General features: G+C 44.4%; 1 long non-coding RNA gene across 1 annotated transcript; it reads right to left on the bottom strand.

Annotated features, from left to right (window-relative positions):
* Nucleotides 1–1,180: 1,180 nt before the first annotated feature.
* LOC122917751 lies at nucleotides 1,181–22,620 on the bottom strand. The gene is made up of 4 exons (XR_006386464.1): nucleotides 22,450–22,620; nucleotides 13,683–13,837; nucleotides 11,604–11,928; nucleotides 1,181–1,926 (listed from the first exon to the last, which is right to left on the bottom strand). It is a non-coding gene; the product is annotated as an uncharacterized LOC122917751 (long non-coding RNA).
* Nucleotides 22,621–22,670: the final 50 nt, after the last annotated feature.

The following is a 22,670-nucleotide window of genomic DNA, read 5'->3' as shown; positions in this document are numbered from 1 at the left end:
AGGGGGAAGAGAGAGAGATTAGAGGGAGAGAGAGAAGCAGACTCCCCACTGAGTAGGGAGGCGACTGGGGGCTCGATCCCAGGACCCTGGGATCATGACCTGAGCTGAAGGCAGATGCTTAACCAGCTGAACTACCCAGGCACCCTTCACCATCATTTTATATAATAAATGATTAAAATCCTTTAACTGTTATCACGCACAATTTTAGCATACCAGAGAGTGAAACTTCATATACTTATCTACCCAGTTCAACAACTATTAACTCATGGCCAATCTTATTTTATTTTATTTTTTAAGATTTTATTTTATTTTTTAAGATTTTATTTTATTTTATTTATTTGACAGAGAAAGAGATCACAAGTAGGCAGAGAGGCAGGCAGAGAGAGGGGGAGAAGCAGGCTTTCCGCTGAGCGGAGAGCCCGATGTGGGGCTCAGTCCCAGGACCCTGAGATCACAACCCGAGCTGAAGGCAGAGGCTTAACCCACTGAGCCACCCAGGCACCCCCAATCTTATTTTATGCAGACCCCCACCCATTGACCTATATTCATTGTAAATTATTTTGAAGGAAACCCAGACATTAAAAACATTTCATCTTTTTAAATATTTCGGTATCTATCTGTAAAAGATAAGTACCCCTTTATTTGCTAAAGAAATGACTTCAATCATCTTACAGAGGTTCCCATGATCTGATTTTGTTAACTGCATCCCTGCAATGTCACTTGACCTGTTCCCCTGTCACTATATACATAACTATATGTGATTTGGTTATCTGATCTAAAGTGAGATTTCTCAAGTTCAGCACTATTGACATTTGGGGCCAAATCCTCATGGTGGGGAACTGTCCTACACCGTGTTGGAAGCGGAGCAGTGACCCTAGCCTCTAAGCATTAGATGCTAGTAGCACTCTCTCTCCCACTTGGGACAATCAAAAATATCTCCAGACCATGCCAAGTACTGCTTGCGAGGCAGAAGTGCCGAAAGTCATGCGCTGGCTTTGCAGAAGGTCTATTTTATTTATTTATTTTTTTAATTTTATTTTTTAAAAAGATTTTATTTATTCGACAGACAGAGATCACAAGTAGGCAGAGAGAGAGAGAAGGGGAAGCAGGTTCCCTGCTGAGCAGAGAGCCCAATGCAGGACTCCATCCCAGGACCCTGGGATCAAGACCTGAGCCGAAGGCAGAGGCTTTAACCCACTGAGCCACTCAGGTGCCCCCAGAAGGTCTATTTTATGGTAGGCTATGCACTTCTGTCAGGAGGCGTACATGTCTAGAGGTCTGTTCTTTTTGTGTGCTGACTGCTGCTGATGATTATTGCCTACCTCCGTTAATTCATTAGGGGATGCAAAACAGTCATATTCTAATCCGAAGATTTCTTATTTCTTAACTGGAATACTTCCAAAAAGAGAAACTCCTCTCATCAACTACAAGGTGCAGTTCATAGAGGAAAGGTAAGATCTCTTCTTTTATCTCCCAGTTTTCCAAAATAACACGTTCTGTAACTGTCTCCGTTGGGGATTTGCAGGTATATGAGCGGGTGAATTCAAACACATTTGATGTGTTTCAATCCATGGCCGTTTGTAGTCTTAAAAATGTTCAGAGCATTCCCTCTGTCCAGGAAGAGACCGTTCAGCCTGGTTGCTGAGTCTTTTTGCATGACTCAAGGATTCCCTGATAAAGCTCTTGCGGTCTTGGGTCACATGATGTTCCAGGCTCAACCTGTACGTTTCCTGTGCCTAATCTGGAATCGGCCATTTTTCCAAGAAGCTTGCTTTCTTTTAGTGGGAAGTGGTAGTGGTAATTAGAGGCCATAACCTGGGCACTCCTTAGCAACTTTGTTTTTATTTCTAGGCTTTCTCAGTAGACAGAGCTGGAAAATACTTCTTTTCCTTTTTGAGAGAAAATATGCTGAGTTCATAGCAGTACCTGCAATTCAAAATCAGGATTTGAGCGAAATGAAATTCACCTTTTTGTTCCTACATCTGTATCTCTTTGATTCCATAGCAAAAATCTTGCTTTCCGGCACTTCCAACATAATTACTCCATTGTTTTCTCCCACAAGACAAAAAAAATCGTCTCAGAACAACAATGCTAACACTACCATTGCAAAGCTCTGCGTCAGAACACTTACCCATCCCTGACTCATGGATTCCTGTTAGTTTCCACCACAGAAGTCTGCCTCTTCTTAGGCATAACCACGGAGTTAGGCCCGATGAGGGAGCAGAAGGCTATCTAAGCACAGAGCAAGAGCTGATACCCTGCAACCTCCCCCATCCCCTACACTCCTGGGTGGAATATGGGTGACATTCCTCCAGGAAGTCCCCATTAATGCCTTGCTGGAGGGAAAACAACCTGACCTTGGCAACGGCAAGGCCTCCGGGATCCTGTGGGTCTTCTTTAAGACATGAAAATCCTTTTGAAACCTCCCTTTTCCTCACCTCCCCCACCTCCCCAGTATGGGATCAGCCACCCCTCACAACCCAGGGGCAGCAGCTCATACAGGTCCTGTGTCTGTCCCCGAGCTTTGATGAAACCACCATTTTGCACCAAAGACAGCTCAAGAATTCTTTCTTGGGGGACACCGTGGTGGCTCAGTTGGTTAAGCTGCTGCCTTTGGCTCGGGTCATGATCCCAGTGTCCTCGGATCGAGTCCCACATCGGGCTCCTTGCTCGGCAGGGAGTTTGCTCGCTCTCTCTCTGACAAATAAATAAATAAAATATTTAAAAAAAAAAAAAAGAAAAGAAATCTTTCTTGGTCGTCGGCTCTGGGCCTCACCCCACCAAACCTCACCTATATTCCAAAACCCCATCGGGACCGCACCATCCTCTGGGCCCTGGAACTTGTCCCCTGGCTGGAGTAATGCTGGAACTACTTAAGAGCACAAAGAACAAACTGTTCCCAAGCCCCATGAAGCATTTCAAAAGTTCTATTCACATATGAGTTTCAAAAAATTATAAGCTCAGGGCGCCTGGGTGGCTCAGTGGGTTAAAGCCTCTGCTTTGGGCTCTGGTTATGATCCCGGCGTTCTGGGATCGAGCCCCACATCAGCAGGGAGCCTGCTTCCCCTCCTCTCCCTCTGCCTGCCTCTCTGCCTACTTGTGATCTCTGTCAAATAAATAAATAATATATTTAAAAGCAACAACAACAAAAAATTTTAAGCTCTATGCCACTCATATTATAAACCATTTCTATTTGCCCACCAAAATAAGGCGTATGCATCTTGAGTTGCCCACCTGATTTTAGGGGTGACCACGCATTTTGCTTTGGCCAGCGAAATGTGAGCAGAAATGACCCGTGTTGCTTTCACACCAAAGCTCCTCTTTCCCTTTTCCATGGCGACTACCATTTTTCCAGTTACTAGATGCTCCATTAGCCTGGGTCCTGGAGTGAGGACAAACAGGATGCAGGAGTCAGTCTGCCATGGACGTGGTGCCTAAGTGAGAAATAAAGTCCAGGGCTCTACTGTCCAACACACAGCCTTCCTGGATCATTCCTAGAGAACAGTCTTCTAGAATCTTCTTGAAAACTGCCATAGGTAGACAGCTTATGTCCCATGAAGCAGTGTGCTCCATTTCCTGACAACATTCTTGTTCTTCATAGATGAGATTGACTTCATTCTTCCTCTTATTATTATGATCTACTGCTTCTGTGAGTAGAGCTCAATCCCTCTTGCTACAAAGCCCAACGTCCTACCTTCTTCTCATGGTGAAATAGGACCATTATTTTGCAGTAGTCTTCAATGTCATTATTTCCAGATGATTCTTTCCCAGTCACTTACCTCTGGGCCATTCTTCAGTCTAATAATGGATTGGATTTTGTATGTAATATTCTGTACACCCACCCCTGCTACTACCCCATGCTGATTTGTTCCCCTAATAGAAGTCCTACCACAGTAAAACAAACCCCTAAAAGATACTTCTGATGTGAAAATCCTCCAAGAGGTCAAAACCACATCAAGAAGAATAGCTAATAGTTAGGTCTGGGACTATAATAACAAAAAAAGGGACAAATCCCTTCAGGGAGAATTACTGCAACAATGGGTTTACTGTATAATTCCAGCCCAGTGATTTTTGGGACCAAGCAGTCCAAAACTAGGGAAGAAAAACCAGCTGCAGAGAATTCCAAGAAATATCAACATGTATGATACTTCTTGGAGGGAAATTTCCAGTGATTTTTGGGAACATTTAGTAACTTCTGTGCTTACATATGTTTGGTGTGTAAAGGCAAGTGCTTACCCCAAAGCTATTCATTCAGAAGTTGACACAGTGAGTCTTTATATTTTTGTTTGAAAAAAGGATCCCTTATTTCTCCTGATTTATAAAAATACCAAATTTTGTCATAGAAAATTTGGAAAACATGGAAAAATACACCTAAGTGGCAGTTAACTAGTAATGGCAAATATGCATAAATAAAATCATTGCATATTCAATAGATAATGGTAAAGCCATTAGTACTCCTGTCTGATATAACAAAATTATGGCTCAAAATTATTTGGCTGTGTCTTAAAATGCAACAGCGTTGAGAATTTTGATTTAACTCTCTCCTTTCTGCTAGAATTGTAGAATTTGTTTCAATTCCTTGACTTCCCATGTAAGGAAATCAAGAATCATAAACCTGATGACCATTTCACGGCTGACCACATTGTCAAACAGGTTTCCCAAAGAAGTCGAAGGAGTTTGGCTCTTCTCCGTGGCCCGCTGGAAATATAAACACTACTTTTCTGGTTCACCAGGCTTACAATGTCAGTGACTCGCTCCTTCCCAACATATTTGGGAAGATAGGAATTCCCCCTTTAAACTTTCTTTAGGATTCCATCCTTTCCTTCTGCATTTTATACCATTATCTTAGGCCCCATCAACTGGGAGGCTGTTAATAAGGAAGAGCCACTAACATCCCTCCAGCTGCCTCCATCATTCCCTCTAATGCTCTAACATGCCTTTATGCTTTTTTTTTTTTAAGATTTTTATTTATTTATTTGACAGAGAGATCACAAGTAGTCAGAGGCAGGCAGAGAGAGAGAGAGGAGGAAGCAGGCTCCCTGCCGAGCAGAGAGCCCGATGCAGAACTTGATCGTAGGACCCTGAGATCATGACCTGAGCCAAAGGCAGAGGCTTAATCCACTGAGCCACCCAGGCGCCCGCCTTTATGCTTCTTATCAGTCCTTTTTCCAAAATGCGTGAAACTCCTCCTTGCAAATCTAAACTCCTTGGCCTAATGCCATTCATCTAAAAACTATTATCTACTCTGTACCAGGCCCCGTGCTGGCCGGAAGGATACAATGACACACTGAGCAGACCAGCTCCCCCGTCCCATGGTGCACAATCTAGTGGGGGAGACACATGACAAAGTGAACAACAAAATAAAGGTATGACTTGTGCCGAGTGGCTAAAGGAAATAACTATGGTGCTGTGCCCAAGATGTTGGGTGCTGGCTGCTGGGAGAAATGCAGATGGGTGGGGTTGGGGGCAGTGAAAGAGGAAGTCGAGAGCTCAGTAAAGAGTCTCCTGCTGTTGGGTAGCCAGGGATGATGGTTTGGATTATCGTGGTGGCAGTGAAGAGCGGGACACAAAGGGGAAGGGCTGAAGCAAAGATCACATCCCGCTTTCTGGTTCAAACAACTGGGTAGATAGTCAGCGCCAGCCCTGGGATGAGGAATAGGAGACAAAAGTAGATCTGGGACTCGAAAGCTGGAGCCCCGTGGTGAGCCTAACCGACCATCTAAGAAGGAGGAGGAACCAGCCCTGGAATCACCAATAGTAACAGCCACCGGGGAACAGGCTCCCATGATCCTCCTCTTAAACCCAGCTGTCCTAGATCTCTCTGAGACACACCATGGTTTGGGCAGCCAGTGGTCAAACAACCGTCACCCCAGCTGGGGATCCAGCCCAGAATAGCTTTGACCTTGGTCTGCTGAGTCAAGTTCTACAGCCTCTAGGGGAGGAAGAGTCTAGCCACAATTCTTCCCCAGCAGCACCTGCTCCTAACCAACCCCCCTACCCCAACACACAGAGAGAAGAGGATTTTGTCTGAAGACTCCCCCAGGCAGCAGTAGCACCTTCCTTAGACTAACTGTGGAATAGAAAGAAGGGGAACTCCTCCCTCCCATCTTTCCAAGGCTGAGACCCCTTCTGAGAGGAAGCATTGCCCCCTCACAATATCCTGTCGTTCAGGAGAACATAGATCTGCCTCTCTCTGATCTGTAGGGGGTGCTGTACCTGCCACCAGCAGAGAAAGGCAAAGAAGGCTGGTCACGGCCATCCTGGGCCTGAGCCTGGCATTCTGTCCAGCCCAGCCTTGGGGGCCAGAGCCTGTCCCAAGGGTGCAGAGCTTCCAGCTGGAGGGCTCCCTGCCCCAGTCCGGACAGTCCTCCTTGGACAGGCTGAACCAGACCGGCCTCCCTAGCAGGAACATGTGTTGTGTGGCCTGTAGAACCTGCTCCTGGCTGGCTGCTCTCTCCCTTAACTTCCTGGAGGGTGACATTCCTGCTAGGGCTGCTGGCCTTAGCATTTAGGCTGCCCAGAATGTACAGACTGTTCTCTGCCCAGTGTTCAGTCTGCTCAAAGATCATGGGTGCTGCCTATAGGTGGGGCAGGCTCGGTTCCCTGTCCAGAGGACAGCTCCTTCATGCCCAGAACAGCCCTTCTCCCCAGGCTGGAGGAGGAGATATCAGACAAAGACAGGAACATTCACAGGGGTCACCTGACACACGCCTGCTTGGGGCTCCCCAGGCTCCAGGCGTCTGACTCCATCTAGAGGTAGCTGTGGGCCAACCTCTCATCATGAGGGCCATCGAACCCATGCTGGGGGCCTGGGAGGAATGCCCTTGTCTGCAGCTATGACCAGGAACAGGCCATGAAGTCCTAGCCTTGCTTGGCCTCCCTCTTAATGACTTTTGAACTTGACAGTTCAAAGAATGAAAAGAAAGGAAAAGGAGAGTTGTATTTCTCCACATTCTTTTGAAGCACTGCCGTCTAGTTTATACTGGGTCTTTCAGAGCTTATAATTCAGTAGTTATTCCTACTTGGTAGCTATTGTCCTTAATTTGTGTGATACCTTTAAATTATGCCTTCCCTGGGCGCCTGACTGGCTCATTGGATATAGCATGCGACTCTTCATCTCGGGATCATGAGTTCAAGCCCCACGCTGGGTGTGGAGACTACTTAAAATAAAATTCCTATTAAAAATAAATTAATTGTGCCTTCCCAATAAGATTAAGACTATGTTCCTTTGCATTCACCACTCTCTCCTCCCTTGTGCCTGGAGCTGAAAATGCAGCAAACTCCACCCCTGGTTCCCTGCAAAGAAAACAGCTCAGCCCCTAGCTCTGGTCTTGCCTGATAGTCTTCCCCGGCCCCAAGCCAGCCCTATCAGTTCTTTGCACATGGATGCTACTGGGGGGCAAGAGGGAGGCTGGAAGAGGGAGGAAGGGCTGTCTGTGGGCCCCTGTCCCTTTGGAGAATCAAGTACTCAGCCCAGGAGGAAGACTCAGGCTTTCAGACTTTTGATAGGGAAGGAAGCAATTTTAAAAAGGTTAACCATGGGGGCGTCTGCGTGGCTTAGCTGGTTAAGCATCTGACTTTTTTTTTTTTTTTTTAAGATTTAATTTATTTATCAGAGAGAGAGAGGGGAAGAGAGTGAGCACAGGCAGACAGAGACAGAGGGAGAAGCAGGCTCCCTGCCAAGCAAGGAGCCCGATGTGGGACTCGATCCCAGGACGCTGGGATCATTACCCGAGCCGAAGGCAGCTGCTCAACCAACTGAGCCACCCAGACGTCCCAAGGATCTGACTTTTGATCTCAGCTCAGATCTTGATATCAGGGTCTGAGTTCAAGGCCCCATTGGGCTCTGTGCTGGGTGTGGAACCTACTTAGGATAAAAGGTTAACCATACAGGTCTGTGACAGTCCATAATGAAAACAGGGGAGGACTACCTGAAATTACAGGATGGCTCCACCCTCTTGCTGAAATGGCATATTCTTTTGAATGCTTTGGGTGATTTCACAACACGCAGAGCTCACTAGGAGCAACTTTCCATCACTGAGGATGGAAATAAGGGGATTAAGGAGTATCCTTCCCGTCTACCCTGCCAGCTCAGATCTCCTCCGTGACCAGCCTCTCTCTGCTTTGCTTGTCCAACTTCTCATCCCATCAGAAATCAACTTATTCATGCAAGTGGGACAGTGCTAGGCAAGTTGAACAGGAAAGTAATAATAAATTCAATTACGCAGCCTTTGAGGCTTGAATTCCAGTAAAACAGAACTTCCCGTCTTCCTCCTCCCCGCTCACAAGAAAGCATTTGCGTTGACCCAGCGCCATCTGCTGGCATCCAGGACCAGTGCAGCTCATTTCACTCCTTCAGAACCCCGGTGGATGTCTATGAAAGCACGGCCACCCTTCTGCCCAGTGTGGTGTTTAAACTTGGTACAAGTCAGAATCATCTTGGTTTGTTTGTTTATTGTTTCTTTATTTGAGAGACAGAGAGAGAGAAAACAAGCGGGGGGCTGGGGCAGAGGGAGAGGAAGAGGGACAAACAGACTCCCCATGGAGCCAGGAGCCTGGAGCCCCACTTGGGGCTCAATCCCAGAACCCCGAGAACATGATCCTGAGCCAAAGTCAGACACGTAACCAACTGAGCCACCCAGTCACTCCTTGGGGGATTTTTCAAATGGAGACTCCTAGCCTTTGGCTTGCAACAATTCTGAGTTTGTGGGTCTAAGGTCCCAGGAGCCTAGATTTTAGGCTCCCAGGTGATTCTGAAGCAGGGACTCCATGAATCGTGTTTTGAGAAAAACTAATGATAGAGAAGTGATAACGCAATCCACTCTTACAATGTAATCTGTCATCTGTAAATGCCACAAAGTACAGACAAAGTCTGCTGGGGACTCAGAGAAGGGACACTAATCAGACTAGGGCAGAGACTGGGAAAAGCTTCCCAGAAGGTAAGACTCTAGACCAACAGAAGGAGACAAGATGAAGAGGGGAGCAGAGGATCTAGACGGAGGGTGTGGCACCCACGGAGGCAAGAGGGCATGAGATCACACGCAGGTTGTGTGGGAAGCTGGAGCCAAATGTGGTTAAGAGAAAGGAAAGACCTGCAATACTGAAATCTAACTTGATCCTGAAAGCTCTGGGGAATGCGGAAACTGTGTAAGCAGGAGAAGGACGAGGCCAGCAGTGCATCATAGGAAAACCCCTCTGGCAGCAATGCCAATGGGTGCAGGATGAAAGGAGGGGACACACTGGGGAAGAAGTGGTGGGTCTCTGTGTGGAGGGACTGGCACTGGGCGAAGAGGAGGGGGCAGACACAGGAAGAGGTAAGGGTGTCCAAACAGTGGAACCTAAGGACCCATACCCTGGGCGGGGGCGGGAGGGCAAGTGAGAGGTCCTAAAGATGATACTAAGGGTTTGGACTGGAAGACCAGATGGCATCGTTTCCAAATACAAAGCACACAGAGCGAGGGACAGTGTTGGGGACGGTCAGGGAAGAATAGGAGAGACAAAAAGGGGAGAGAGCACACGAACAGCGTTCCTTACTAGTGCAATTATCCTTGCCCTCCCCTGCCACTTACTGTGATCTTCATTCTTCCCTAATCCCACTGTGCCTTGGCTGTGTTTCATCTGTAAGATAAGGACTATAATAGTGTCTACCTCATGGAGTTGTTGTGATGTGCCTAGCACACAGTAAGACTCAACCGATGTTAGTGATCTATTACCAGATTACTGACTGGGGTTCCAGTGCACCCCATTGCTCCCAATGCTGTGCTTTCTTTTAGAATTGTACATCCAGGGGCGCCTGGGTGGCTCGGTTGGTTAAACCTCTGACTCTTGATCTTGGCTCAGGTCATGATCTTGGAGTCGTGAGACTGAGTCCCGCATAGGGCTCCTCTTTGAGTGTGGAGCCTGGTTAAGGTTCCCTCCCTCTTCCTCTGCCCCTCATCCCCAGCACTCCCCCCCCCTCAAATAATAATAACAAAAGTTTAGAATTGTACACCCATGTCCTTTGCTAAGCAACTTCGCAGCACCTCCCTCTAGCCCAGAATGCATTCCCCTGTTCGGCGTCCACGCCTTGCTCTGGTCGATGCAGTAGGACTGACACTGGGGTCCAAGCAGAGGCTTTAAATGTGCTCCTGAGATCTAGCTTGCTGTTTTGTGCTTATGCAATTCACCAGGCATGACCTCGTGGGCCACTGGGCCTGGAATGATGAAGACCACAGAGCAGACCTGGGCTAGCCCTGCAACCTCAGTTGGGGTGGGAGGAGCGCTCAACTCAGAGGCTTCTGAGCGAGAACATCAATGTTTGCTGTGCGGCACTGAGATGCGAATTTACAGAGTGCTGTCGTTATAGAGCATTATTGCAACAACTGCAAATACACTGATAGAGGAAAACATTTTCTGGCCATTTTGTTTTTACATTTATTCAAAGGCTCTGATGTCTCTCCACTAAGCTCCTTGAACTGGGCAGCATCAGCCGCCCGAGGGCCCTAGATCTCCAACAGTAAACCAGGCCTTCTCAGCCTTTGTTTGTTTTTGTTTTGTTTAAGATTTTATTTATTTACTTGAGAGAGAGTGCATGAGTCGGGGAGAGAGGCAGAGGGAGAAGGACAAGCAGAGTGTGTGCTGAGCAGTGACCCTGACGTGGGACTCGATCCCAGGACCCTGAGATCATGACCTGAGCCGAAGTCAGCTGCTTAACTGACTGAGCCACCCAGGCACTCCTCAGCCTTCGTTAGGAGCAATCATTACCGAGGTTTCACAACCTACAGCCGCTGAGGGGCGACTTTGGGTGTCTTCATGTCCGTGAGAAGGGGGGTACTGAGCTGGCAAAGTGGCAGGTGCCCAACCCACTTCTGCTTATACCCTTCCTTCCCCTTGGCCGAGCTCAACTCATGGCCTGACCACAGAGTGACCCAACAAAGCTAAATTTAATTATATGCTTGAAACACAAGTGGACCCAACTTGACCTCCAAACATCCTAAGAACAGCAGCATTCCCAAGGCCATTTGCTATATGGAAAGGACCCACAGGAATGATCAGGGAGTTCTTGGGTCTTTGTCCATTCCTCAGTTGTACCTGATAAGCCTGCTTTATTCTAGGCAGCAGAGCGGAGAGAGCACTGGGTAGGCAGTCCAAAAAAAACTGCAGATGTGGACTGGCTGCCTCTCAATTTTCTTTCTGTAAAACGGGGATGATAGGACTTGCCCCCCAACATTCCCTGGTTGTTGTAAGGATAAAATGGGGAAACGCTCACAAAACTGTCAAATGAGGGGTGCCTGGCTGGTGCAGGCGGTAGAGTGTGAGACTCTTGCCCCCCATGCTGAGGGCGCAGATTACTTTAAAAATCAAATAAAACAGGGGTGTCTGGGTGGCTCATTCTGTTGAGCATCTGCTTTCAGCTCAGGTCATGATCTCCGGGTCCTGGGATGGAGCCCCAGATTCGGCTCCCCACTCACCGGGGAGTCTGCTTCTCTCTCTCCCTCTGCCCCTCCCCCTGCTCGTGCTCATTCCATCTGTCTCAAATAAAATTTAAAACTATTTTAAAAAGTAAAGTAAAATGTACATTAAAAAAATCTGTACACTGAAATCTAAATGATAAATCCTATCACCTGTAGCTTCCTGGAGAGCTGGGCGGGAGCAGGAAGAATGCAGGAACAGCACCTCCTTCTGGGCGTCTCCGGAACTGCAGCGCACCGAGGAACAGCCTCAGACCCAGAGTCGGAGGCTCGGGCCTGGTTTCCTCCTACTTGACGTTCCCTCCGTCCCTGGTTGCAGGACTTTCCTCTCGGTTCAACTTGCACCTCTCGCTGTCCCTTCGCTCAGTCTGGGCTTGGAACCCGCACAGCCAAAACCCCCACCTGAGCAGCGGTCACTTCTCCTGCTGCAGGGCTCCATTCTGCACGGGGCGCCTTTCCCGGAGGGAATTCGTGAGAGCTGTAGGACACAGGCTGTTTCAGCAGAGTTCATCTTTTTCCGTTTTCTATTATTTATATAAATATATATTATTTTTATATCTTATATATTATATACAAATGTACTTATATATAATATATTTATATATTTAATGTATTATATAAAATCAATATATTACATAATATATAAACGACATATATTACATACATATATGTATATAATATATATTATATAATATTAATTATATTAATATCAATTATAAATGATATTGTCATACTAATTATAATTATCATACTAATTATAATTATATATAATATATAATATATAATTATAATTAGTATGATAATTATAACTAGTATGATAATTATATTATAATTATATAATATAATTATATAATTTATAATAATATAAATATATAATATATAATATATATTATATATAATTATAATTAGTATGATAATTATAATTAGTATGACAATATCATTTATAATTGATATTAATATAATTAATAATAATATATTATATAATTCATATTTATTATATATTATATCTATTTATATCTATATTATATATTATAATATATAATTATAATGATAATTAATATTATAATAATTATAATAATTAATATTATAATATATATTATAATATATAACATATGTGTATATTTATATATGAATATATGTATATAATAAATATATTTATATATTTATAAATATATACATGTACTTGCATATATTTACATATGTGTATATATACATATATTTATATGTATTATATATAATATATAATGTATATCATTTATATCATTATAGAGTATAGATAAATGATATAGTATATATAATATATAATATATAAATAATATTTTATATAATATATATCATATAAATGATATATTATTTATATGATATATATTATTCATAATAAATATTTGTTATATATACATATATTTATATTTTTATATATTTAACGTATTATATAAATTAATATATATTATATAATATATAAACTATATTATCATATTTATAATGTTTTATACATAATGTTTACATATTTATATATTTTTTAGCTCCATTAGTGCTGGCTGAGAAATCAGTATTCCTCTCCGGCTTAGCCACATACTCTGTTGTTCTTCAGACAGTGAATGAATGACAAGCCCAGGGTGAAACTGCAGACTGTGTCTTGGGGTCCTTTCTGTACAGGGTTTTTTTTTGGGTCGGGGGAGGGATGGTCTGTTTTTGTTTTAAGCACCAAGAGCCTGGGACCAGGCTGTTCTCACCACCCTTCCCATTACACCCGAATCCTCCCGGTGCCCCAAGGCATCACAGTTTTATTGACTAGGACTAATTTGAGTAATTAACTTTCTAAAAAGTTATTTGCTACGTGATAGTATCTGAACGTGTTAACATGATCGTCTTTTCAAGGCAGTCTGTGGAATCTCGAGGCAAAGGTGTGGAGGGGGGGAATCAAAAGAAAGAGAATTTGCCCAGGGGTGCCTGGGCGGCTCAGGCCTTGAGCGTCTGCTTTAGTTAGGCTCAGGTCATGATCCCAGGGCCCTGGGATGGAGCCCCAACGCTGGGCTCCCCGCTTGGCCAGAAGCCTGCTTCTCCCTCTCCTGCTCCCCCCTGCTTGGGTTCCCTCTATCACTGTCTCTTTCTCTGTGTTAAAAATAAATAAATAATCTTAAAAAAAGAAGAAGAAGAAGAGTTGCCCAAAGACGTTGTCGGTGGATGTACATTTACAACACGACGGAGGCGCCCAATGGGGAGGAGCCTCACCGGCCGCTCTGAGACTTGCCATCCATCCCGGTTTACTGCGGAGGCCAGGAAGGTTCCACCAGGTCTGCAGATCCAGGCCTAGGACTCAGCCCTTGGCCTTTGCACCTCGTTTTACGGCAGGGAATATCCCACGAGGCAGAGGCTGCAAATACTGACTGAAAAGAGAGGTTGATAATTTGAAAGAATTGTTCACAGATTTTAGTTTTCCTTTGCTTTATGATTAGATTAATATGATTTTCTTGCTTTGCTTTGCAGCAATCTTTAAGATCTCTATCTCCCGCCCACTAGAAGGAAGACTCCCTGCACGGAAGAGCTTTGATGTGTTTACTGCTCTACTTCTGTCAACACTGATGGAAACAAACAAAGAAAAGAATCAATTAATATGAAGAATAATTAGGTGATGCTATCAATTATACCTCAATAAATCGGAAAAAGGCTGAGAAAAATCCACTGTCATATTTTTAAGTGATATTATGTTAAATTGGATTTGTTTCTTTTTTTTTTGAAGATTTTATTTATTTATTTATTTATTTATTTTTAAAGATTTTATTTATTTATTTGACAGAGAGAGATCACAAGTAGGCAGAGAGGCAGGCAGAGAGAGAAAGGAGGAAGCAGGCTCCCTGCTGAGCAGAGAGCCCGATGCGGGACTCGATCCCAGGACCCTGAGATCATGACCCGAGCCGAAGGCAGCGGCTTAACCCACTGAGCCACCCAGGCGCGAAGATTTTATTTATTTGTCAGAGAGCAAGCATAAGCAGAGGGTGTGGCCGAGGGAGAAGCAGGTTCTGCTGAGCAGAGAGCCCAATGCAGGGCTCGATCCCAGGACCCTGAGATCATGACCTGAGCCGAAGGCAGACACTTCACCAACTGAACCACCCAGGTACCCCTGGATTTGTTTTATTTTTAATATGAGATTGGGGGGGATAAAAATTATATAGGTTCATTACTTTTTTTTTTTTAAATGAAACAGAAAAGTGAAAAAAAATTCACACATGAAACCCACATACAACATACATACAAAGAAAAGGGACCAGGTGAGGACAGAGGAAGGAAGTGGCCATGTGAGCACCTCGGTGGCTCAGGTCATGACCTTAGGGGTCCCTGCCATCCACTAGGCAGGGAGTCCATGTCTCCCTTTCCCTCTGCCCTACCCACCCCTAAGCTCGCTCTCGCTCTCAAACAAATAAATAAAATCTTAAAAAAAAAAAAAGAAAGAAAGCCTTCCTCTTTCTGTTTTCGGCCTCCCTCCTGAATGCCATTACATAGCATTTCATTACATGGATGGACCACACTTGAGCTGACCAGTGCGTCCCACTTCAAAGGTTTTTATTTTAGTTTTGGGGAGGGTGTTTTTTAACCAGGAAGGCAACTTTCTCTTCCTTTTCTTCTCTTCTCTTTTCCTTCCTCTTCTTCTTTTTTTTTTTTTTTTAAAGATTTTATTTATTTATTTGACAGAGAGAAATCACAAGTAGGCAGAGAGGCAGGCAGAGAGAGAGAGAGGGAAGCAGGCTCCCTGCTGAGCAGAGAGCCCGATGCGGGGCTCGATCCCAGGACCCTGAGATCATGACCTGAGCCGAAGGCAGCGGCTTAACCCACTGAGCCGCCCAGGCGCCCCCTTCCTCTTCTTCTTCGTTTAATCTTTTGACCCCTTTCTCTCTTCTCTCTCCCTCTCCATCCCTGCCTCAGCCAACCACCACCAGGTTTCTGTATCTATGAGCCTGACTCTGTGCCGCTGCTGTTGTTGTTTTGAGATTCCCATAGGAGAGAGAGCATCTGGTATTTGGTTTCACTTAGCACAATGCCCTCAAGGTCCAACTGTGCTGTAGCAAATGGCAAAAGTTCATTCTTTTTTAAGGGCTGAATAACATTCCACTGCATATACCACAATTTCTTTATCCATTCTTCCATCAGGGGATGCTTAGGTTGTTTCCACATTTTGGCTACATAACTAATATTGCAATGACTATGAGGGTGTGTATAACTTCAAATAAGTGTTTTTGTTTTCTTCTGACAAAACCCCAGATGTAGAGTTGATAGATCATATGGCAGTTTCAGGTCCAATATTTTGAGAAACCTCCGTAGTGTGTAGCGTTTTTCATAGTGGCTGCAATGACATTCCCACCGATGGGGCACAAGGGTTCTCGCTTCACCTCCTCGCCAATGTTTGTTATTTCTGGTCTTTGGCCATCATCTTATAGCCATCTGACAGGTGAGATGATATCTCGTTGTGGTTTGGATGTGCATTCCCCCAATGATTAATGCTGCTGAGCCTCTTTTCATGTACTTAACCTGTTGGCCATCTGCAGGTCTTTGGAAGGTGAAATTCCGTTGTATGAATATAGGACATTTTATTTATCCATTCTTCTGTTGAAGGAGGTCTGAGTTGTTTCCACCTTCTGGCTATTACCAACAATGCTGCTATAAACACTCATGTACACATTTTTGTATAGACATAAGCTTTCGGTTCCGGGTATATACCCAGGAGTGGAATTGGGTTATATGGTACCTCAATGTTTAATTGAGAAATTGCCATATTACTTTCTGAAATGACTGCACCATTTTATACTTCCACCAGCAGTACATGAGAATTCTGATTTCTCTACATCTTCACCAACACCTGTTGTAATCTGACTTTATTTCAACCTTCTCCTTACTTTTCTATTTTTTCCAACCTCCTTCACTCACTCCCTATTCCCTCCCCTCCCTTACATAAATCATCAGAATTTCTAATATTATTGAGAACCTAAAATAGCTCCACCAAGGAGCCCTTTCCCCTGTGTTTTCTTTGATCCTAAACTCCTCTTCCATTTAAATTGCTATTGGTCTCTAAACCCACATTTCTATCATCTTTGAATTTCTAATCCTTATCAGCCAAGGCCCCATCTAAATGCGTTGTACTCCATCAATGTTTCTAAGGATCCTGGGGTTTGAAAAGAACCTTAAAAATTTCCTAACCTAGGGCGCCTGGGTGGCTCAGTGGGTTAAGCCTCTGCCTTCGGCTCAGGTCATGGTCTCAGGGTCCTGGGATGGAGCCCCCGGGAAGCCTGCTTCCCTTCCTCTCTCTCTGCCTACTTGTGATCTCTGTCTGTCAAATAAATAAATAAAATCTTTTAAAAAAAACCTGGGTGGCTCAGTTGGTTAGGCAGCTGCCTTTGGCTCGGGTCATGATCCCAGGGTCCTGGGATCGAGTCCCACATCGGGCTCCTTGCTCGGCAGGGAGCCTGCTTCTCCCTCTGCCTCTGCCTGCCTCTTTGTCTGCCTGTGCTCGCTCGCTCTCTTTCCCTCTGTCTCTGGCAAATAAATAAATAAAATCTTAAAAAAAAAAAAAAGAGAGAAAGAAAGAAAAGAGGAGGGAAGCAGAGAGAGGGGAAGAGAAAGACCACCAAGTACATGCCTGACATTTCACATACATCTTACTTAAATCTCACAATGACCCCATAAGATTGGTGTTATCTTCCCCCCATTCCATAAATGAGGCTACTGAAGTTAAAAGAAGTTAATTATTTTGTTCAAGGTCCCTCAGCTTGTGAGAGTCAAATTTAGCCACCTGCAACTCCAAATTCTGGGATCCGAGAAACTCCTGAATTTCAAGGAGGATTGCCCTCCAGGGTGTATGATTACCTTCTCCCTTGGTCCTGGAACAGACATACCCTGGATGGACCACAGTTCTGGAAATGAAGGGATATTTTTAGGAGAATAACATTTCTGAAAGGAGTCGGTGTATGAGGGGAGAAGTTTTATCTCAAAGACAGGTGATGCCTCAGGCGAGGAGAACACAGGCTAGGAAAGTGGCCAAGGTTTGGGGATTTGTCATCTGGAAGGAATGCCAAAGTTAGAGATATGAGATAGTATGTAAAATTCTGAGAGAAATCTTCAGAACGTGGGTTATCTCAGTACCGAAGGAGGCTACTCATGTTTCTGCAAGCTATTCAAAGAGCAGTAGCAATTTATAAAAATAGACAGAACAAGGTCATTACACAACCAAGTTCATTTGTTTCCTTTTGCCTTTGACTTCTAGGGCTGGCTTCTGAAACATTTTTGAAAATTATGTCTGGGGGCACCTGGTGGCTCAGTCGGTTAAGCATCTCTTTGTTTTGGCTCAAGGGGGTGATCTTGGGGCTGTAAGATGGAGCCCTATGATGGGTTGCCAGCTCAGCAGGGAGTCTGCTTCTCTCTTGATCCGCCCCCCCTGCTCTCTCTAGCTCTCTCTGTTTCAAATAAATAAATCTTAACAAAAAAATTTTTGTCTTGTTGCATAATTAACAAAGTCAACTCTATAAACCATAATCAGAGAAGTCTGATCTCAAGCACCTGGGTGGCTCAGTCGGTGAAGCCTCCGCCGTCCATCACGTCATGATCCCAGAGTCCCAGGATGGAGCCCCGCATCGGGCTCCGCACTCGGCTGGGAGTCTGCTTCTCCTGCTACCCCTCCCCCGTTCATGCTCTCTCTTTCTCACAGATAAATAAAATCTTAAAAAAAAAAGAGAGAGAGAGAGAGAAAGAGAAGTCTTATCTCTTTCTCTGTCTCTCTGTCCCACTCCCACCCCCCCTTAGAGGTAATGGGTTTTTGTTTTAAGTAGTCTCCATGCTAGGCATGGACTTGAACTCACAACCCTGAAATCAGGACCTGAGCTGACAGGTGGTGATCTGAGGGTCATGGGTTGGAGCCTCGAGTGCAGCTCTGTGCTCAGGGCAGAGCTGGCTTGAGATTCTCTCTCCCTCTGCCCCTCTGGCATGTGTACTCTCTCTCTCTCTCTCAAATAATAAGTAAATCTTTTTAGAAAGAAAGAAAGAAATGAAGGAAGGAAGAAAAAAAGAGAAAAAAGACCTATACTGACAGTAAGACCTAAAGTGAGATCAAGAGTCAGATGTTTAACCAACTGAGCCACCCAGGCACCCCTGGGTTTTTGTTTTTTAACTTATTTGTCAGAGAGAGAGAGAGCGAGAGAGAGAGAGCGAGCAAGAGTGAGCACAAGCAGGAGGAGCGGCAGGCAGAGGGAGGACAGGCTTAGAAGCTGAGCAAGGAGCCCAATGCAGGATTTGAACCCGGAACCCTGGGATCATGACCTGAACTGAAGGCAGATGCTTAAATGACTGAGCCACCCAGTTGTCCCTTCATTTGTCCTTTTAACTTTATTTTTGTCTTTTTATTTCCTTTTTAAAAAAGTAATCTCAGTGGCCAAGGTAGAACTTGAACTCATGACCCTGAGACCAAGAGTCACATTCTGTACTGACCGAGCCAGCCAGGAACCCCTTAACTATTTTTTTTTAAAGTACAATGTATATTCATCTCTCTTCCCCCTCTAGTTAAAAAAAAAAAACAAAACCCTTTATTTTACCACCTTCCTTTTCTTCACTGGAGATCATGTCTTAGTATTTAGATATTTCTTCTTGTATTTCCACCAGCAGAAAATAAAAGTGCTTGTTTCCTGACTACTTTGTCAACACATTTTGTTGCCAAACTTGTTGAAAAGTAGTATCTCACTGTACTTTTAATTTGCGTTTCTTTGGTTACAAGTATGATTACACTTCTTTTCATATATTTAAAGGTCCTATATTTTATTTTCTTTTTTTTTTCTTTTTTGTAAATGTGTGTTTGTATATCTTGCTTATTTCCCACAAGGGGATGGTTTTCCTTTTCCTCTCCATCTTTTTAAGCCCTTTATATATTAGGGATATTTACAGTGAGAGGCTAGAGGTGGCTAGTAGCTGATTGTTAAATCATCAGGAATTCTGTGATCCAGCTGATGCCACATTGCGAATGCTGAGTGCATCTTGCGAATTTAAAATCTGTCATGGTGGGAATATGTACTCCCTGGTGATCGGCAAATCCCATGAAACAGGAAGTCCTCCTTGCTCTGCGGGACACAACCTCAGGACAGGAATCTTCTGAAAGTTGGAAATTTGTTTTCCCAGTTTTTAACTTGTCTTTTTGTTTGGCTGATTGATGTGTTTTGCTGTGAAAAAAAAAATTTACTGTTGCTGTTATTTGGACAATGCACATTTCAGCCTTTTCCTTAATTGCCTTTTGAGTTTTGAGTTCAGAACTTTGAACTTTTGAGTTCAAAAAGTTTCTCCAATTCCTCCATTACAGAGGAATCCACCCTTATTTCCTTCTAGTACTTACATAGCTTTATTTAATAAAAAAATTTTTTTTAAATCTTTGACCTATCTGGAATTCACCCGGTATAAGAAACAGACATGATTGTCTGACTATCCACTTACCCCCATATACCTTTTTCCTCCAGTGATTTGAGATGCCACCTTTATCACATTTTAAATTTCCTGATGCAATTTTTTTTGGATTTTTCCACTTTGTTTTATTGATCTATGTATTCATGTGCCACCACCTTAATCTTACTATCCAAGCCTTATGATGTTTTAATAACTGGTAAGGCTAGGCGTTCTTCATTTTCTTCTTTCTCAGGGCTTTCCCAGATAGTCTTGTTTATTTAATCTTCCAAGTGTTTATTTAATCTTCCAAAATAAAATTGTCTTAACTCCAAGGCTCCTTCTTCTGTTGCTTTACCAAGTATTAAAAAAATACAGGCTTGGGCACCTGGGTGGCTCAGTGGGTTAAGCCTCTGCCTTCGGCTCAGGTCATGATCTCAGGGTCCTGGGATCAGAGTCCCACATCGGACTCTCTGCTCGGCAGGGAGCCTGCTTCCTCCTCTCTCTCTGCCTGCCTCTCTGCCTACTTGTGATCTCTCTCTGTCAAATAAATAAATAAAATCTTAAAAAAAAAATACAGCCTTCTGACTTGAGCTCCTCTGGTCTGTACTCCCACTTAGGTGGACACCTTCTCTTTCTTTTCCCCCTGATATCCTTACTCTGAATAATTCGAATTCTACACCCAGACGTTTCCTCACAGAGAAAGCATTTTGTAAACTTCATCTACCCCTTTTGGAAATTACGAAAATTGATGTTGAATAGCTATGGGATTTGGAACAAAACCATTTCCAGATTTTTTTCAGCTATACACTGTAAGTTAAAAAAATGTTCCATTTCATTGGGGTTTTGTTTTGCACAATTAGAAATCATTTTCAGTCCGTTCCAGTTGTACGTATCCAGAGAGCTGGACTCCTGCAAGCACTCCGTCCACGAAACACGTTTGGCGGACACCTCCCCTCCTCACACTCCTTCAGGATTTCCTCCCTGGCCTCCAAATGGTGGAGCGCCCCAGAACTCAGATTTCAGACCTCGTCTCCTCTCATCTAAACTCCCTCCCTGAGTGGGTTTATGCTCTTGAGAATTTAAATGAGGACTCCTAAATGCTACCTCTCCAGCCCGGACCTGCACCACGTACTCAAAAGTCGCATCTCTAACGCTTCCTTATCAACTCCCACTGGATGTCTCAAATGTGTCTTCAATTTAACTTTTCCCAAAACAACTCTGATATTCTCCCCACCCCCCCCCCAGACCTGTTTCCCTTATTGTCTTCGCAAGTTAGTGACAATTCTGTTCTCGACGCTGAGGGAAAACCTTTGGCCCACTCTTTTGAAGCCACCTCCTCCTGGGTTCACTCCGGTGACCACAGCTCGGCGGGACCGCTTGAATGACTGGGACAGCCGGTCTCTCTCCACGCGGGGCTACCTCGGACTTCTTCAGAGCCTGGCTTCGACAGGGCTCCCAGAGGGCATGCCCCGGCATACAAGCCCGTCTTAAATCTTTTCTCGACTTTCAGCTTCTGATGTACCAATATGAGCTCAGTGTCTTTATCGCTGGAGCAAGGGAACCAGCCCCAGGAATGCCTATGTATGGCGAAAGGACTACGGGAGGCCCAGCGGCCGGGAGACTGCCCAGACTGTGGCACTTACTTCCTCATTCACAATCGGCGAACTTTAGCAAAGCTGCAGTTAGCTGACAGCTTTGCAGGGCCTGCTGATGTGACCACAACACTCAGTTTTTCCTCCCCGGATACGATGACTCTTCAGCTCTTGTGTCTAACTGCTTTTTTTCCCTAAGGCAAATTATCCCAGGATTTTCATTCAGGGCTCTTTTGCAGCTAAACAGTCACAGGTCCCCAGCTTTGGGGATTAGTCGCCCTTTCTCTACACTTTCAGGTTTCCTAGTGTTTCCCAATTTGTACCTGCCCAGACTTCTCCTGTCTTTTGTTAGTCCTGTTTTGTCAATTTTCCAATCCTTTCTTTTTTTTTTTTTTTTAAAGATTTTATTTATTTGACAGAGATCACAAGTAGGCAGAGAGGCAGGCAGAGAGAGAGAGGGGAGGAAGTAGGCTCCCTGCGGAGCAGAGAGCCCGACGAGGGGCTCCATCCCAGGACCCTGGGATCATGACCTGAGCCGAAGGCAGAGGCTTTAACCCACTGAGCCACCCAGGCGCCCCTTCCAATCCTTTCATGTATGTTCTTTTTCTTTACATAATCCCTTCCTCTGATTTCCTTGGGTTATTTTTCATGTCCTTTTTCTAACTACATGAATTGAATGTTTAATTTATTTGTTTGCATTCTCTCTTAATCATGAATGTTACAAGCTATTACATTTCTTTTTTATGTAGATATTTACTTATCTGCGAGAGAGCAAGATAGAGCATACCAGTGAGCATGAGGAGGCAGGGAGCAGACTCCCTGTTGATCCCAACTCTGGACTTGATCCCAGGACCCGGAGATCATGACCTGAGCCCAAGGCAGACGCTCAACTGTCTGAGCCCCCCCCGCCCGGTGCCCCCACGCCATTACATTTCTAAGTACGGCGCCTTCTACCCATTAAATCCCCCCATTTGGTCACTGAGTTCAGATACACTTACCCTGTAGCTGGCACTGTACTCTACACACACTGTTTTTACATCCCAGCCTAACCTTCATGCCCATTTTACAGATGAAATAGGCACTCAGATGTCTGTCTTGTTGCGCCTGCCTGGCTCAGTCAAAAGAGCACGTGATTCTTGATCTCAGGGTCGTGAGTTCAAGCCCCACGCTGTGTGTAGAGATTACTAAAAAAAAAAAAAAATAATAATAATGATATTAA

Source organism: Neovison vison, chromosome 9 (genome assembly GCF_020171115.1).
Source record: "Neovison vison isolate M4711 chromosome 9, ASM_NN_V1, whole genome shotgun sequence".
Classification (NCBI taxonomy): Eukaryota; Metazoa; Chordata; class Mammalia; order Carnivora; family Mustelidae; genus Neogale; species Neogale vison.
Note: the sequence above shows the minus strand (reverse complement) of the source record. Positions and strands in the feature narration are given on the sequence as shown.